General features: G+C 38.9%; 1 protein-coding gene across 1 annotated transcript in view; it reads right to left on the bottom strand.

Moving 5' to 3' along the window:
• The window catches only part of Celf2 (CUGBP Elav-like family member 2), an 859,338-nt gene that overhangs the window by 666,105 nt on the left and 174,977 nt on the right, over positions 1 to 18,256 (bottom strand). The window lies entirely within an intron of this gene.

Raw genomic sequence — 18,256 nt, forward strand, 5'->3', positions numbered from 1 at the left:
GAGGAGGAGGAGGAGGAGGAGGAAGAGGAGGAGGAGGAGGAAGAGGAGGAGGAGGAGGAGAAACAACAACAATAACAACAACAAAAAGTAGGTATCAAAAAAAAAACAATTAAAAATGGGGTATAGATCTAAGCAGGGAATTCTCAAAAAAGGAACCCAAATGACTGGAAAATGCCAAAGAATTGTTCAAAATCCATAGTTATCAGGTAAATACAAATCAAAACCACTCTGAGAATTCCTTTTACACTCTTCTGAATGGCTAAGATCAAGAAAAAAAATGCAAGCTTATGCTGTCAAGGATGTAGGATAAGGAGAATGCTCATGCATTACTGGTAGCAGTGCAAAAGTCTGTCTACAACTATTTTGGAAATCAATATGGTGGTAAGAAGGGGATCTCTCTCTCTCTCTTTACCTACTGGAACATCCTGCCAGTAGTTTTAAAAAAGAATGCTTCTTGGGGACTTTTTCAGTTTTTAGATGGCTTTGGTTGGTTTTCTTCTAAGAAGAGTTGCTGAGGGTTTTGTGTATGGAACCCCTCTCTGTACTTTCTACCATTGCCCTTCAGCTTTGGCCTATTCCATGGCGTTATCCTTCTTTCCTTTGGAAAAAGAAAAGAATAGAAACTCGATTCTGGGTTTTAAAAATAAATGTGTTTCTATGTTTCTATGTTCAATGTGATGAGGAAATGGATTTCTTTTAGAGTGCCACAATTCTGTAACAGCTGGAGCTAAATTATAATCCCTCTCTATATGGTCTTTCTTTCCCTCTAGTCCTATTGTATCTCTTGTTTTCTTCTACTCCACCATTTGCTTCTCTTCCTCAGACTGCTGCTAACCTTGGATTCTTAAGTCTATGAAATGGAATGGAATTATTTAAAAATCAACTTATAATTTACTAAAATTTTGATAAGTATATGGAAAGAATCATTTTCCCTATTATACTAGTATTCAGTTTATTTTCACCCACAAAATACAGTCTTGTTTAATACCAAGATATTGGTTCCTGCTTGTGACTTTTATTACCCAGACAATGGGCTACCTGGAATGGCCCACACTCATTCTAAGGGATGGACAGATAATTGAAGTATTGAGATTGCAAGAAAAAAATAGAAATGTATCTCTCTCCTAGACAAACATTTGCATGTATTTTAATATATTTTCATGGTGTTATACATTGAAATACAGAGCTAATGGAAATTCAAGCTGTAGACAGCTTTGCTGCCTCCCCAGATTGAAAGGCATTCACTCTGTATTTAATTTTGATTGGTCCATTCTTTTTTTTATGCTGGCATATTCTTTTGACCCTAGGAACAAATTTTGACCTTTTTGGCTTCTTTATTCACTTTGACATTAATTTTGATTCTTTATTCTTAACAGGATTTTCATTGTACTTAATGAACAATAAAGGGGCCCTGGCGGCCCAAACAAACCTGTGAAGTGCCCATGAATTTTAACCAAAGAAGGCAGCGCTCCATGATTAAAAGCTTTAAATTCTCAAAGAACAACATGATTAATCCAGTACCACAGTGCTGAGTGGCTTCACACTGGTTTCATTTGTTGGTATTGTTATTTTCCTCCGTTATATTTGACTCACTAGGATGATGATTTCAGCTCTCACAGTTCAAAAGAATATACATCCGCCATTGCAAAAATGTCTTAAGGGTTTCAGGAATTTGTGCAGCACTTGTATCTGTCCTTGTGACATAGGTTGCAGGCTATGGCTTTGAAGACTGAATCACCTAGACTACTCACTACAGGTTCCAGTGTGGAGGAGAGTGCAAACTTTCAGTCTGTGCTTGGTGAAAGTAAGGCAAAGTGCCACCAAGTTTTCTGTCCTGTTTTGGCTTTTGTCTGTCTGCCTTTAAAATTCTTTGTGGACCCCATGGTTACCTGTATGCCATCTCACAATTAAAATCAAAAGTTAACATGACAAAATTTAATTCTATGCTTTGTCCCCTGCTTGCTTTTCTTCAAACAAGGGGAAACTTCCTTTTGCTCTGTTCTGACAGTGTTTGCTCACGTATCTGAGTTGCTAGAAGAATCTTCTCTGAGCTTCCCTTGCCCAGGTATTAATGGTTATGATTGTTATTCATCCAGTGGAGCAGCAGAGTTTCTTTTACATCATCCTATGCTATTTATTTTGCCATCTTCTCTTCTCTTCTCTTCTCTTCTCTTCTCTTCTCTTCTCTTCTCTTCTCTTCTCTTCTCTTCTCTTCTCTTCCCTTCTCTTCCCTTCCCTTTCCTTCATTCATTCTTCTTCCCCCCCCTCTCGCTTTTGACAAGCTTTTTACCCTGTAGCCCACGTTGGCTTCAAACACAAGCGAGATGCTTCTGCCTCAGCCTCTCTAGTACTAGGATTCCAGTACTAGAGTGTGTGTTATCAATTGCTGTAGTCCTGTATTGTATGTCTACATTTCCGCTTTATAACTTGGGGTCCATGTTAGCCTCAGTAAAGAATCTTGTAATGAGCATTAAAGTTTTGGTTTGACTTCTTGTCTTACCTCTACTATTCAGAAGAGTTGAAAATGTTTTTGTTGCTACATTAACTTGATCTACCTATTATTTTCAGTTGCTGAAAATCTCCTTCTGGCTTATTATCTACTGTGATAATAAGCTGTTTTGTTTTTTAGTATGTGTGCTTTTTACCTACATGTCTCCTACTATTATTTTTCAAAACAGCATCTTATTAATTTATTTTACTATTTATTCATTTTGGTGATACCATGGTCTTATCTGTAGCACAAGCCAACCTCTAATTAACAGTGTTTCTCCTGTCTCTATTGTTAGGAATCAGGGACCACAAGCATGCGCTACCATGCCACGATCTCATGATGGTTTGAATCTAAGCATATCAGTATGTGTCTATCCTCAGTAGTTCAGATCCTTGACTAAGCAATTTTGGAGGAATTCAAAGTTGCTGGAGATAAACTGTAGATGGTGGAATAGATGTTTTCATACTCACCTTCAGTTTCAAAATGTCACTGTCAACACAACAGATTGCTTTTGTTCCATTAGGTTAGCTGTCAGTAGTAAATTGAAGATTGCATGCTGAAGGGTCTGCCTATACTCTGATTATATAACATGTGGCTGCTGGTGAGGTAGGGATAGAATAGTACTTGTCTTATATGCTGTGATTCATTTCTGAAGGAAAGTGAAGGTGTTTGTGTCAGGGACAGGAAGTCTCTGATGGAAGTAGTAAGTCACCACAGACAACAGTCGTCCTCATGCAGTTCAGTGAGCCAGCTGACTGAGGTGAGCTGAAAAATCATCCGATTCCCACTGCCCCCCAATAGTCTGCCTCTTTGGGGGCAACTAGACATTATGGGATAAATAATGAACCTTTGACCTTTGTTCCTATCTATCTTGGCCTCAATTCAGCTACTGACAGACATTCTTTAGTCCCCCTTATCACACTGTATGGACAACTTTAGAACTCAATCAACATCATAATAGTTAGAAAATAACTAAGGAATTATCCTTGTCCTTTCACACTATCACTGTAAGGATCTCCTTCTGGCTTATGATCTGCTGTGGTAACTAAGCTCTTTTTTAATGTGTGCGTAATATTTATTTTTTAGATGTGTTTTTCCTTGTCTCTTCATTCCTTTAGGGTAAACTGTGAAGAAATTGTAGCTGATCAGACCAGACAATTCACCTTGAATAGTCCTAAATATTAACTTACAGGCACTTGTTATCGAACAACCACAGAGAAATAAGCAGAGATTAATAAATGTTGCTGGCTTTCATGGTTGTTGTTCTTGGCTAGGCCCTTCCTTACAATATTTTGAGTGTTTGCAGCAGCTGCTGCACGCTAAAATGAAAGGCTTTTCAAGCTCACCTCTCGGCCCCTGTCATATTTCAGCTAAGCCTGCCCGAGGACTTCCCTTCTCTCTTTGATGGAAATAATAAAGTATGATGAGTTTGCAATAACAGCTTTCGTTTCCAGCACCATGTGATTTGTAAGACGTGGAACAATAGCTCCTTGGAGTGCCGTGAATAGAGCCCTCCAGACTGCGGCTGAGAAGACAAGACAGAACCGCGCTTTGTTTGCACCAAGTGCAGCAAGGGTCATGGAAAGGCGTTTTGACATTGAGTTGCCATGGATGCGTGTGAAGCTGTCCTGACACTCTTCTTTTCCAGCAAGTGGTTAATGTGCACTCCAATTAACACATCAGAAAGCAAAACTGCCGGGTCAGAAGATCACCCGGGGCTCCTGAGGCTTCTTTGCTATCACACCCTCCAATATTGCTGATGTAGGGCCAAGTTTCTTTCCATTTAGGATAATATATGCTTCTGCAGACACCCCGTGCTCTGAATATCAGGCCCAAAGAGGTGGGGTTGGTTTCACTGTGACAGGATTCTTTTTAAGCACATGAGCTTCCATCTGGTAACTACCATTGACTGACTTTTCTGCCATATTTGCACAGTGATTGGTCCATGGGACAAAAGATAAGCAGCCATTGCTGGGAGCTAGGAATTACTGACAGATCTCAGCTGGCAGACACACCATTCCTGTGTCACATGGTCACCAGACAGAAGTTCAAGAGTAGCAGTCACTGTTGGCCTTTCACTTCCTAAGAAGTCAGGAGAGTTTCAAACTGTGAACTGGAAACATTATCTATTAGCTTCAGAGGGTGAACTCTTCTCAGCCTTTCCTTGGTATGTGTTTTTCTACCCTGCATATGACAACATGAGGAGAGTTTACATTTGCTGATCTATCTAGTATAGTGGGTGCTATTGGAGCTGTCATGATGGACATACCTATATATGTGTGTGTGTATAACCAGGCATATATACACACATATACACACATACATACATACATACACACATACATATATACACACACATATATATACATAAATGCATGCATACATACACATCTACATATGTGTATGCATGCATATACTCATATACATGTTCATGTACACATACATTCATGCATACATGCATACATATGAGGAAGAGGATCCATGGACAGCTCTTAGCTGCTCTTCTCTTGAATGACCACTCTTGGACCTCAAATAGGAGATGGCTAGAAGATTGCTTCTTACATATAAATCTTATTCCAGAAAGATGCTTACTTTCCAGAAAATGACAAGTGGATGAATTGGTATGAAGGAATGCTCTCTTATCAGTACATAAGATATTCCAGAGCTTTCTATGGGATGAAAATGAGTCAGATCTTTAGCTGAGACTACCTCTTTGCTCAGCCACTTCCTTGTGTTCTGTTTCCCTTAGTTCCTTACAGCTTCCTTCTACTAAGCTTGCTGATATCCCACCCACGAAGCCACCCCTGTTTTAACCACTACATAGGAGAATGGGAACTCAGACACATGCTCACTCAACCTTCTATTGTGGTATACTGAGTGTCATTGGCAGCATTTGTTCACTGTGTATTGTTTACCATAAAAAATTTACATGCATCTAGTTATTAATGTTAGAAAATGTAGACACATGTTATACATACACAGAATTCCTCTTCTCAGGATATATCCAAACACAATAAAGGCATAATCATGAAAAACCTTGGACAAGAGTGTTTATCACACTTTGCTCATAAGAGTCCAAATGAAACACCCATATGTCCATTAACAGAAGAATGGAAATATGAACTGTGGTATCCTCACAAAATAGAGCCCATATCAAAACCAGTCCACACCATGGCTATATAACCAGTGGAATTGAGGGATCTTCCAAAATACTACAGAGTGAAAGAGGCAACTCACAACAAAGGAGACCCTTTATGACTTGATTCAAATGGAAATCTAGGCCAGGCTGACTGCCTTCCAGTGTAGAAGTCAGATCACTGATAGCCTCTGAAGAATACATGGAAATGCTGGAGAATGGGGTACGGCAGGAGGGAATTTCAGGGATGATGGCAATGTTCTGTCTGATTTCACTCATCAACACTGATTGAGGAACACATTTAAGATCCAAGCAGCTCACTGTATATAAATTATACCTCAATTTTCAGAAAGCAGATGTAGGCAGCATAGTGGTGTTTTCTCTTCCTCTTTCCTGAGTTTTTATTTTGCTCACCAAGTGTGTTATGTTGGGACTAAGTCATCTCATAGTTCCAGACACAGACCAAGAGATGGACTGTATTACTTCAGCATCCCTGTGCGTCTGCCCCAGACCAAGAGATGGACTGTATTTCTTCAGCATCCCTATGCGTCTGCCCAGACCAAGAGATGGACTGTATTACTTCGGCATCCCTGCGTCTGCCCCAGGGTTTGGTATTTGGCTTGAACTTATTTCAAGTTAACTTTGGATTTGAAAGTGAAGGGTAAGACAGATAAGAAAGGAAGAAGAAGAAAGAAAAAACTGAGAAAGAGAACACACTTAATATCTAAATTGCTTAAAGAAATGAGTGTAGTGGATGCTGAGGAGGTGGCTCAGCCGGGGAGAGCACTTGCTGCACAAGCATGCAGAGCTGAGTTCGAATCCCAACACCCATGGAAGAAGCAGGAACAAAGACTCATATCATGAGACCATGGCCATCTGGTAGACCTGAAATGGTGAATTTCAGGTTCAGTGAGAGACCTTCCAAGTGCTGGGATTAAAGGTGTGTGCCACCACTGCTCAGCGAGAGACCTTGTTTCAAACAAATAAAGCAAGGGACAATAAAGGAGGATGCTTGATATACTTTTTGGACCCACACATATGCACACATGGGGTGTGCTCCTCCTAACATACATGTATATACCACCCTCACACACATCGTTAATACGTACACACATACACACACATAAGGGGATATGAATTCAATATATGTCACTTTAAACAAAAACCACCTTTTTTACACACATCCATTTTCTGTATGTGTGGGCATGAACATGCTATGAGACATGTGTGAACATCTAAAAACAATTTATAATCATCATTTCTGATTCTCTTCATACCATATGTTTTGTGGATTAAACATAAAACTTTTACCTTTTATCTTTTAGTTAAAGAACAAGTACCTTTTACTGCTAATTCATCTAGCACACCTACAAGCTTCTTCATGGTATTTTATTTGCAAAAAAAGCTACAGTTTTAGCCTTCATTTATTTTGTCTTATCACATATTTGTTGTTAACTTATAGGAATGGAAGGAATTGATAGAAGCTATAAAGCTAGGTCATGATCCAAATAAGGACTCTACAGGGCCAGGCAGATGAAAATAGAGTTGTCCTGGGGAAAGATACCTAGAGATTTGAGATGAAACAGGAGATGCTTAGAGTAAAATACCCAAGGTTCAATAGACCTTAGGAGAGAAAGCATGGGTCTGCAGCAAGTCTGACCTTTGCTCCAACCATAGCTATAGTTGTGGGCAATGTGCACTTGTGCTTCCACTCAGTTATTTCTAATTTTAGGCTATAGAAACATCTTGCAGTGTTTCTATAATGCCATATTGCCTTGGGAGGATGAAATATTATTTAAGTCAAGAACGTTCATGAACATTTATCAGATTTGAAACTCAATTTAAAAGCAAGAAAGGGTTAGTGGGTAGCTGTGTGCAGCTTTTAGCACATCAGTTGTCAACCTGTGGGTCATGACCCCTTTGTGGGTGGCATATCAGATATCCTGCATATCAGATATTTACATTATGATTCATAACAGTGGAAAATTATAGTTATGAATTAACAATAAAATAATTGTATGGTTAGGGGTTACCACATTAAGAACTGCATTAAAGGGTCAAAGCATTAGGATAGTTGAGAACCACTGTTTGAGAGGCTTCTTGTATCCTTTAGTGCCTCAATTCTTCAAAGTTAACAAGTACCAGTCTCTCTGTGTGTCTCTCTATCCCTGCCTCTGTCTCTTTCTCTCTTCTCTTCTTCCTCCTCTGCTTCCATGATAACAATTCCTTTCTTTCTGCTTCTGTTGTACCCTCTCCTTTCCTAGTGGCCTTCAAGCTTTCCTACTATAAGAACACTTTGGATCACATTGAGGCCACTGGGAAAATCCAAGTAATCTTCTATCATTAAGTTATTTATGTAATCATCCTTGGAAAGTTTTTCAGAATATGTAAAGTAACATGTAACAGATTGTGAGAATTGAAGTTTGGCCAATTGGGGATAAGGTATGTGTGACTTCATTCATAGAAGTCAAATGAATCACCCTGAGACAATAGCAGATTTGAAGAGGTGAAGATTAGGTTGCTCTTTCCCTGGGATCTAGGGGATAAAAGACTATGTAGGTTGTGCAAATCATTGTGACCAAGCTAGAAAATAAGCACTAAGAGCCTATGCAATGACCAGCGGAGATCACTACTTGTTCAAAGCAGTTCTGACCAGGGAGAAAGTCTCTTGCCAAGGTCAGGGGTCTGGAAGCAGGGTCCTGAACTTGCAAGTCATTGTAATATGCCAGACATTCATCAACACTCCCAAGATGATGGGACTCATGGTCTACACATTGGCTTTAGCCTTTACTTACCACCATCAGGAAGGATGTTTGAAAGAAGAAGAGGTAAGGGTGAGGAAGATGAGACATGATTTTCAGAGTTTGACAGGATGGGTCAAGACCAAAAGAAGACAACATGCCTGAGACAAGTTTGTAATTACTCACTTTGAAGTACCTCTAAATACTGCAAGGCTGAGGGCACTTTACACTTAGCAACATAAATATTTTATTAAAGAGCAAACAATTCACTGACTAGAAGAATCTCTATTGTGAGAACAGTGACAAATTATTTATATTACAGGATACACTGTTTTTACTGTAGTTCTGCTTCTCTGTGAACTAAAGGATTAGATGGCTCAAAAGAGAGAACAGAAAACAGTATTGTCAAGCTCTTGAGGTCACCTGAAGTTAAATAAAAGAATTCAGACATTATTTTGGCAATGAGGGCCTACATGCTTATATTTGACTTCAAAAGAATCTGAAGTCTAACATAAGCCCAACATTCTTCTGCTGAACATTTATGCAGAACTCGAGACACTCCCCACAGGGATGAAGGTGTGCTTGTGAGCCCTAGGTGAGAAGATGTAGTTGTTCTTCCTATCAAGAGAAATAATTTACCTCCTTTGAAGGTTCTTCAGCTATCAAGATGGCCTTGGCATTTTCTCTGTATTATCTAAGAAAAATGTCCATACTTTTAGAACATAATGATGTCTGGAAAATAACTATTAAGACTTTCTAAAATAACAAGTTCCACCAGGCTAAATAAAGTGTGAAGTATGTTATTTGCAAAGGGAACAAGAGGAATCTAGAGAAAATATACCCACACTCAAAAAGTTCAAAAGGCGAGGATGCAGTTTTGAAGGCTACACTAAAAGTTTATTTCTTTCACTATCCTAGAAATTTAAGAAAACACATAAAAACAAGTCTAAGCTACTTGGAGGAAGATTCACAAAGTTGCTTAGACAATTTGTATAAGATCCAGACTTGCACAAATTTACACATCCAAAGATGAGTCTGTATTTTGTATTGTTTAATAGGTAATAATCACAAAATATACACCAAACAATGTATGAGATAATCTTAATCTGACAATGGAAGAATGGATAAACACAATGGAAGTTTTTTTCAGCCATGTAAACGAACAAAGTTAGATCGTTGGCAGGAAGAATGGATACAACTGAAGATAATCATATTCATTGTCAACTCAAACAAGTACTAGAAAGAAAATTATCCTGTTTTTTTGTTTTTTAAATGTAGGGGACTAATGGGAGGGAAGATAGAAGAGAGAATAGGTTTGATGAGAGATTTTGTTCAACATATATATAAATACATACATATACATGATTTTTATATTATACATATATGATATATTCTATGTATACATGTGTGTGCACATACATGTACTTGTATGTTCTTGTGTGTATGGGAATTTTTCTGGGTAGATATATAATTGCAAAAGACACAATTGGTCTATAGTCTATAATGGAAGAAACATTTTTTTCTTAGTTAGTTTTCTATTGCTGTGATAAGACACCATAAGCAAAGCAAGTTTCAGAAGAAAGAGGTTTTTTGGGGAGAGGGAGCTTACAGTTTTAGAAGGTCAGTTTATGACCTTCATAGTGGAGAGAATGATTGCAGACAGCTAGGCAAGGTATTGGAGCAGTAACCACAAACTGACATCATGAGACACAATTATGAGGCAGAGACAACTAACTGGGCTTTTAAAATATCAAAGTCTTTCTCTAGGGACACATCTTCTACTACAAAGCCACACTTCCTAATCCTTCCCATACAATTCCACCAACTAAAGAACCAAATATACAAATATATGAGTCTATGGGGACCATTGACTTTCAGACCACTATACATTTCAATACTCTAAAGGGACAATAAATCATTTTTTTTGTAAGTAGATGAACAAGAAGAGACTATGTGGATCCCAGTGGTCCACAGGCTAACCACACATCCAGTCGAATTGAGAATTAGTATTTGGAATTATAAAACACCTGGCTAGGTAGGAAATTTTAAGTATCTGCTTTCAACAAGAGAGTATTGGCAATGGCTCAGGGCATTAAAGTTTTTGCACTGTGTACATAAAGTACATTCTCAATTTCCTTTTAACCTATGGTTTGATTTTAAAGTTAGAAACAACACTCATGGACGGTGATGTTTGATTTTACAACTTGGTGTGAAGATAAATAGCAGGGGAGGCACACGAGAATAAAATCTAACCATTCCTGTGGATGTATGCATTTCTTAGTAATGATTTTTTCTTATTAAGTAGCCCAACAAATTAAAAAGATACAAAATTAAAAAAAATACAAAATTTGTATTCCAAATTCAAGTAAGGAACAAAAATACTGCAAGAATCATTGACAATCCTGGGGCTGACATAGAGTCTTACTTTCTCTCTCCTTTGGAGCCCTCCTTCATTATACCTGTAGGTAGACTCTGGACATATAGGTAGTACTGTTTGGTACACGTGTGAACTTTATCTGATTAGATCCACATTGCAGATACCCTTCTGTCTTATTCAACATTTCATGAAGACATCAGTCATGTTTGTAACTTTGCCTCCATTTAACCTTTCTTTTGTATTTATTTTTTAAACAAGCAGCTTATATAGCTTATAACTTTATATCATCCAATATATAATATGCCTGGATATTATATTATTAAAGTACAGTTTCCAGTTTTCAGAATATTCATAGTCTTGTGGACTATGATTTTAGAACATTCATATTCCTCCCCCAAACAGCTGCCTTCCTCATCAGCAATCCATCTTCATTTCCCTCTTCTACAGCAAACCGAAGGCAAGCATTAATCAACTTTCTATTAGTATAGATGGGTATATTGTGTCAATTTCAACGAAGCACATGCACACATTGTTTGGCCTTTTGTGCCTAGACCCTTTGACACTAGTGCTAGTTTCAAGGTCGACTGCCTTTTCTCTCATTGCTGATTCACATTTGACACAACCATTCATTCTCTAGTTGATAGACAGTTTTCAGTTTGGCCTATTATGAGGAAGTCATTGATTTTCAGGGCTAAGGGTTTTTGTGTGGGGTCATATATTTTCACTTTTCTTGGAATGGAATTTGTAAGGTCAGATGGTAACTTTATGTTAAACATTTTGTAAATGCCCGAGTGGTTTTTCAAAGTGGCTGCATCATTTAATATTTCATAGTATGAATATATAAAGGTTCCAGTGATTCCATTCTCAGCTACATTTATTATTTTCCATCTTTTTGGATGACATCCATTCTTGAGTGTGAAGTGGTATTTCAGTTCTGGTCCATCTCACTTTCCAATGTTTTATCATATCGTATTTTCACCTGTGGTAATTCTTTTAACTACTACTGGATACTTTGGTTGGTTAAGTTCATAAAATTATATTGTTGCTTGTATAGTTTATATAGCTTACATAGTTTATATCATCCAATATATAACATATCCAATATGTAAGTAAATGGGCATATTTAGAATATATATTTAGAACTGAATCTTCTGGGTGGTAGATTATTGATACGTTGAACCTCACAAAAATTTTGACAGTTATTTTTAAAGTAAGAGTTTGAATAAATCTGAGCAGATTTAATGTTTAGAAGTTAGATGAAAAGCAAATGTTTGAATGTGCTTAATAGAATAAATTGGATTCTTTCACTGACATTCCCGAGGCCTTGTGTGCCATTCCTTCCCATGCTTTGACTGAAGGCTCTCAGCGTTTTCAACAGGGCCCTTTCTTTCTCATCATTCACTTTTCCATGACTTTTGTTTTCAATTCTCTTGGATTGCCTCAAATTAGTGCTTTAATAAAAACCTACCAAGGGACAAGGTTATACTTTGTATCATCCTTTATTGTATCATCCGGAGAATAGCATTGTAGCATTAAATAGTCTGAAAGTTTCCTGCAGACTGCAGTATAATTGGCACTTGTGCAACTAAGCCAAGGCTACCTAAACGCAACGAGCAGATTATGGAAGGGCACGCATCTTTGTTGGGCTGTCTCAAGAATCGATCTATGTCAGTGTTTCTCAACCTGTGGGTCAAGAACCTTTTAGGGGTCATATGTCAGAGAGCCTGAATACTAGACATTTACATTACAACCCATAATGGTAGCAAAATTACAGTTATGAAGTAGCAACAAGATAATCTTATGGTTGGGGGTATTAAAGGGTTGTAGCACTAGGAAGGCTGAGAACTACTGCTGTTGCTAATCACTGGGATCTCTGCCCAATGGAGGCCAGTGTGGAGGTAGCAGAGTCAGTAGGAGCATACCTCCCTCCAAAGATACTATGAATACAGATGTAGACAGACACATTTCCCCCAAAGTAAGAGGATTCAATTTGAGGTTTACAGTTTACCTCTAATTTTACAGTATTAGAAAGTATGTGGCCACAAACTCAAGTTTTGGGAGCTCCAGGAAAATATGAGAACTACTTAGGGCCAGGTAAAAAGAAGTACTAAATTTCCAGAATCCACTTACAATCTGCAGGGCAGGTCAGTTATCACACAGAGGCAAGGTTTGTGAGTGTATATTATGGATAGTGGTGTGGTTTCTCTGGCTACACTATATTTCTATTGTGTCGGTAAAAATATCTAAAAACAATTTAGAGGAGAAAAACGCTTATTTTAGCTTAAGAGTTATTGTTGGCCACTTAAGGAAGTCAGGGCTAGAACTCAAGCAGGAACTTTAAATAGAACCCATGGAGGAATGCCATACTCAACTAGCTTTCTTATATAGCTCAGGACAACCTGCATAGGAACTGGTGCTGCCCACAGTGGGCTGGGGCCTCTTGCATCAATTAAGGAGGCAATCTTAGACAGACATACCCAGAACCAATCTGATATTAGTAATTCCTCAACAGATTTTCTTCTCAGATAACTCTAGGCTGTGTCAAATTGACAGTTAAAGCTAGCCAGGCTAGGGCCTATCTTCTTTATAAAATATGTATGAATATGATACATAAAACAACCTTGGAGATTGTCCAACTTACTTTTTTTCAGAAAAAAATGTTGTTACTGACTCGGTTATGTTAATACTGACCTTAGTACACATAAAAGAGGAAAACACACAATGACTTGTCCTATTAGCAGGTGCCAGCTTCAGTGGGCAAACAGACTCACCCTCCTCCCCTCCCCCCATTTTATTTTGTGGAGAATAATGAAGATGAGTACATTCTGGAAGTGTAGCAAGCTTGTACTTATTAAGCCATTTAGAAAATGAAAACCTCACCAATCTTGAATATCAAAAATACATAAATGCATGTAGGGTGATTTCTGAGCATCCGCATTTCACCAGAGTGAAAAATATCAAGAGATAATGGTTTCTTTGGCTATATGTCTATCAAAGGTGAAGAGATGGGAAATCAGTTTCAGCCTAGCAGCTAAAAGTCCAGGATTGAAATATTCAGCCTGGAGAAGTTATAGACTATCACAAAGAAAGGTGAGGTGCTGTAATATTTCAATTCAGTGACTCTCAAGAGGGGACACACACAGTAATAGGCATGAACACAGTCTGTAGTCTGCGTGCCCCTCCCCTTTATTTTAGCCATTAAACCAAATGGAATGAGGCTATTGTAATACTTTTGAGAAGATCAAATCTCAAATAAGAGCACCCTAATATCTCAGGATAAATAATCTTGGCGTTTAAGGATGGTGTCCCTGGGCTTTTGGGTACCATGGTCAATAATCTTAGGTACCCAGAAACAAAATTACAAGACCATAAAATATTTTTCAACATGCAATAAGAGAAAATCAAAATATACACCTGACCTATCTAAGCTATAGACCTTTACTTCCAGAACACCATATATCATACCAGACAGCAGAAAGGAATGGCTGTAAACCTCTTGGTTTGGCATGCTCTTATATATTTATGCTGCAATTATTCTTATTCTCGAGTCATAGTGAAATGAGTTATTAAAAAAAAGTGTAACCAACTTCAATCCTTCCTAGAGAGTTTTGCATCACTGAGAGGGTAGTTTGTTTATTCTTTAGTTAACAAGTATATGGAGAAGAACATGCTGGGCAGGTGAAATGCTGAGCTGAGACTTCTATGTGCACTAAGATTTGTAAAAGAAGGTGTTTGCATTAAAAGGCTTTACAGGATCCTGAAGGTAGACAGACATAAGGATAGTGGAAATAAAATATTTCAAGAAGCCATGAGCTTGCTGTGGTTTAGACAGGTGATGAATGTGACTATAGAAGTGACCAGAGCAAGGTCTGGGTGGATCGAGTCAACTTGAGCATTACTAGACTAGACACTGGACCATCCCTAGCTATTGCTGCGAGGTGGTGAGTATAGATTAGAAAATATGCTTTTATATATTACAAGCTAGCCCAGTTGGAAAGTTCCTGAGGAACTAAAATACTTATATATGATGTTTGGAGCTAAACATATCTGTTTTCTGCATCCTAGCCCCAAACCTGATCCTGTAACCTAGGAAAGTGACCACATTGCTGATCAATATTGTGCCTTGTAATAATGGAAAAGTACCCAGGATCTCATTTTTTATATAGAGCCATGAAAAGAAAGGGTCAGCAGAAATAACACAGTAGTGCTTGCCACCAGGATAGGAGAGCCATTAAAACATTTTACATTATGCACATTTGCTCAATGGCAAGTCTTTTTAAACCAGTTGAAAACTAAAATGATCAGGCTTATTATGGAAGATAAAAATCTGCATGACTTTAAAAAATATGTTTTGTATATTTGTTTACATTTGAGAGCATCAGACTAGGGCTTAGAGCCATGATTTCAGGGAAGAGCAGTTTAAAACATGGCGCCCATGGAGGTGCTGGGTAAGAGGCTGAGCTAATCAATCATCTGCATCATTATTCATGGACAGGTTGGTTAACCGACCCCTGGCCAAGTGCTTTGGTGACAGAAGATTGGCTTTAGAATTCAGTAGCTAAGTTTTGTCATTACTGTTTGCTTTTAAATTTCTCTTTAGTTTGCCTAGCACACACAAATATGTTGAGAACAAATGTAAAAGAATGTTTACGTAAAAACAGTGGTGGTATGCATATTCTCATAGAGGGTGAGAAGGTATAGATTTCAGAGAACAGGAAACCATAGGGGTGGGGATTGTCTTAGGTCAGGGGATAGGTCCAGAAAGCTTCCCTGGAGGCTTGGGTTTTAGCTTGGAGGAGACAGGGGGCAAAGAGGACTGGGCCTGGGGAGAGGAATAAACAGAAACAGGAAGCACAACAAAAAAGATGTGGGCTGAGAGATACATAAAGGCAGGCCAGTGAACTTGGACTCTACTAGTCAAATCCAGGAATTGGGCCTGAATCTAAGGCGAGGTCAGTCAGATACACTCCAGTGACTTTCTTTATAAAGGCAAAAGTGGGAAGTGGGAGAATGCTTTCGTTTTTCCAGGTCTGGCAGCCACAAGGGGGTTGTTGAAAAGCAGACAGGCTGTGTGAGCCACATGGCTCCCTGAAGGGCAGATAGAAGTCATTAGCACGGGGGCAAATCACTTACTTTTCTGGGCTCAATTTCTTCACTCCAAGTCCAAAACTGCTTAGGTCATAACCTCAATAAGACATACAGCTGATGTTTTAGAGCAAAGTCCCTCCCCTCCTCCCCCCTGAGTACCACATAAGGCTGTGGCCCCTTGGCGACACCTGCTTCTAGTCAGAACATCCTGGATCAATATTTTATCACACCTTGTCATAAATATTCCATGAAAGAAAACCCAGGAAGTAATACTGGATTTGGATAATTTTTCTAGCCTCGAAGTTACAGCAGCGATATTCATTTTCAAAGCATCTAATCCACTTCTTAATTATGCATGAAGAGGGATGTGACTGAGATCATATTTAACACCATCAAGGGTTGTCATGATAGAAAGAGACAAAGCTAAATGGCAGGAGAACATGCTAAGGGCTGAGTGACACAGCAAAGGAAACCAAGCAATCGTGCTTCAGGTGATGTGTGATGAAGCCTTGTTTACTGGGAGAACCCTGATCAGAAATCAACTCTACCCATAGCTGCTATGGAAATGGCCTGACTAAATTTTCTATTCTGTCTCTATTCACACAAGACTGTTTGGCTTTTGGGAATATTGTTAAGTAGGTTAAATTCTAGTTCTGAAAGTTTCCTGTCTGGCCTTGCTTGAGTCTTGCCCCATTCTCTATAGTCTTTTTTTTTCTTTTTTTTGTCTGTGGATGCTCAAAAAGCTTGAGAAGTCTCAGATAGTCTGTCTTGAGGGAATTATGGTCAGCATATACCTTGACACTTTGAGCAACCCCCTGCAGTAGCTCTTAGTTCAGAATTTATATGTTTAGACAGAATAAAATGTCAAGCTCTCCAGATTCTAACTCATGGGATTATGACGAGTCCCTCTGCAAAGGTCATAATACCCACCCCTTGTCACTCAGAGATAAATGGAAGCCACCGCAAGTTCATGTCCTGGGGATGCCCTGACCAACAAAATGCAAAACTAGGGCATAGTTATTCAATGCCATGACTTCATAAAATCGTTGTGTGTGAAGTGTATGTATGTGCACATTTGTGTGTGTGTATGTGCATGTATGTGGAGACCTTAAGTCACATTGGGTTCCTCCCTTGAATTTCTCTCCATCTTATTTATTTATTTATTCATTTTTATTTATTCATTTTTATATTTCTTTATTCATTTGAGAAAGAGAAGGGAGAGGAGAAAGAGAGGAGAGAGACTTTCCTGAGCCTGGAGATCACATATTCTGCTAGTCTGGCTGGCTAGTCAACCCAAAGGAACTTTCTGAGCTCTGCTTCCCAGGGCTGGGATTCTAAGTGCATATCCTATTCAGATTGTTTCTTAAGTGCCGAGGATCCAAATTCAGGTTGTCATTCTGGCATTGAGAACACTGTGCCAAGAGAGCATTCCCCTGCCTGCTCTTACAGCCCTAAATTGGAATTTCTGCTTCACAGTGAAGAGTTTTAGATGATATATCTTCTCTATGTTCAATCATATATCCATTCAGGGATCGATTGACTACCTGCTCTACAGGTACCAGCCAGATGTATGGGTTGTACACTGAACAGTACATCCTTTGCAGTCTGGGAGCTATGAAGCTGATATTTGTTAAACCATGATTGTCAAAAGTGCTTGAAGATGTCTCATGAGAGCTGGGTCTCCCTTCAAAGCCTATGTGGAGAAGAACAAAATGCAGAATTGTCAAGAAGTCAACAAGACCTTCCAAATGTATTATTCTCCTCCACAGTGTCCATTTACCAGGAGGAAGGATGGGACTCCAGAGCATTCCATAAAGAATCCAATCCTGTCAGCTACTAGCATCCTATGTCCACTCAGTAAGTGAGCAACATGGCACCCTGCTCTCCTGAAAACTTCCTTGTGCTCCCAGAAGACTGTCCACACGCATGGGAGGAGATTTTTATTTTGGGCTTGTTTTTGTAGCTGCTCATGGAGAGGAACTTTCTCTGAGTGTATTGGCTAAATTTACCATAATGGGCCCTGATATCCAGTTGTCCCAGCTCACGTGCCTGTCACTAGGAGTTCTGAAATGATTCAAATAACTCAAATTCCATCTGACATATTTTAAACCACGGTGACTTGTTGATATTCTCCCAGTTGTCAGGGTGGCTGTGAACTGTGAACCTTTCCAAAGTCAGAACAGCCTGCCGCATGGGAGTGAACAAGAAGGCCAGGAGGATCAGAACAGCCCGCCGCATGGGCATGAATCAAGAAGGCCAGGAGGATCAGAACAGCCCACCGCATGGGAGTGAATCAAGAAGACCAGGAGAAGTACTTGCCAGAAATTTGTGGAGCCAAGAGGAGGCTCTTATTGGAACTTGGAAACACACTACTCCAGTAGAGATATCCACACATCAGTGACTTCACAGATGACTGCCTATTT

The sequence above is a fragment of the Mastomys coucha genome, unplaced genomic scaffold (assembly GCF_008632895.1).
Source record: "Mastomys coucha isolate ucsf_1 unplaced genomic scaffold, UCSF_Mcou_1 pScaffold7, whole genome shotgun sequence".
NCBI lineage: Eukaryota > Metazoa > Chordata > Mammalia > Rodentia > Muridae > Mastomys > Mastomys coucha.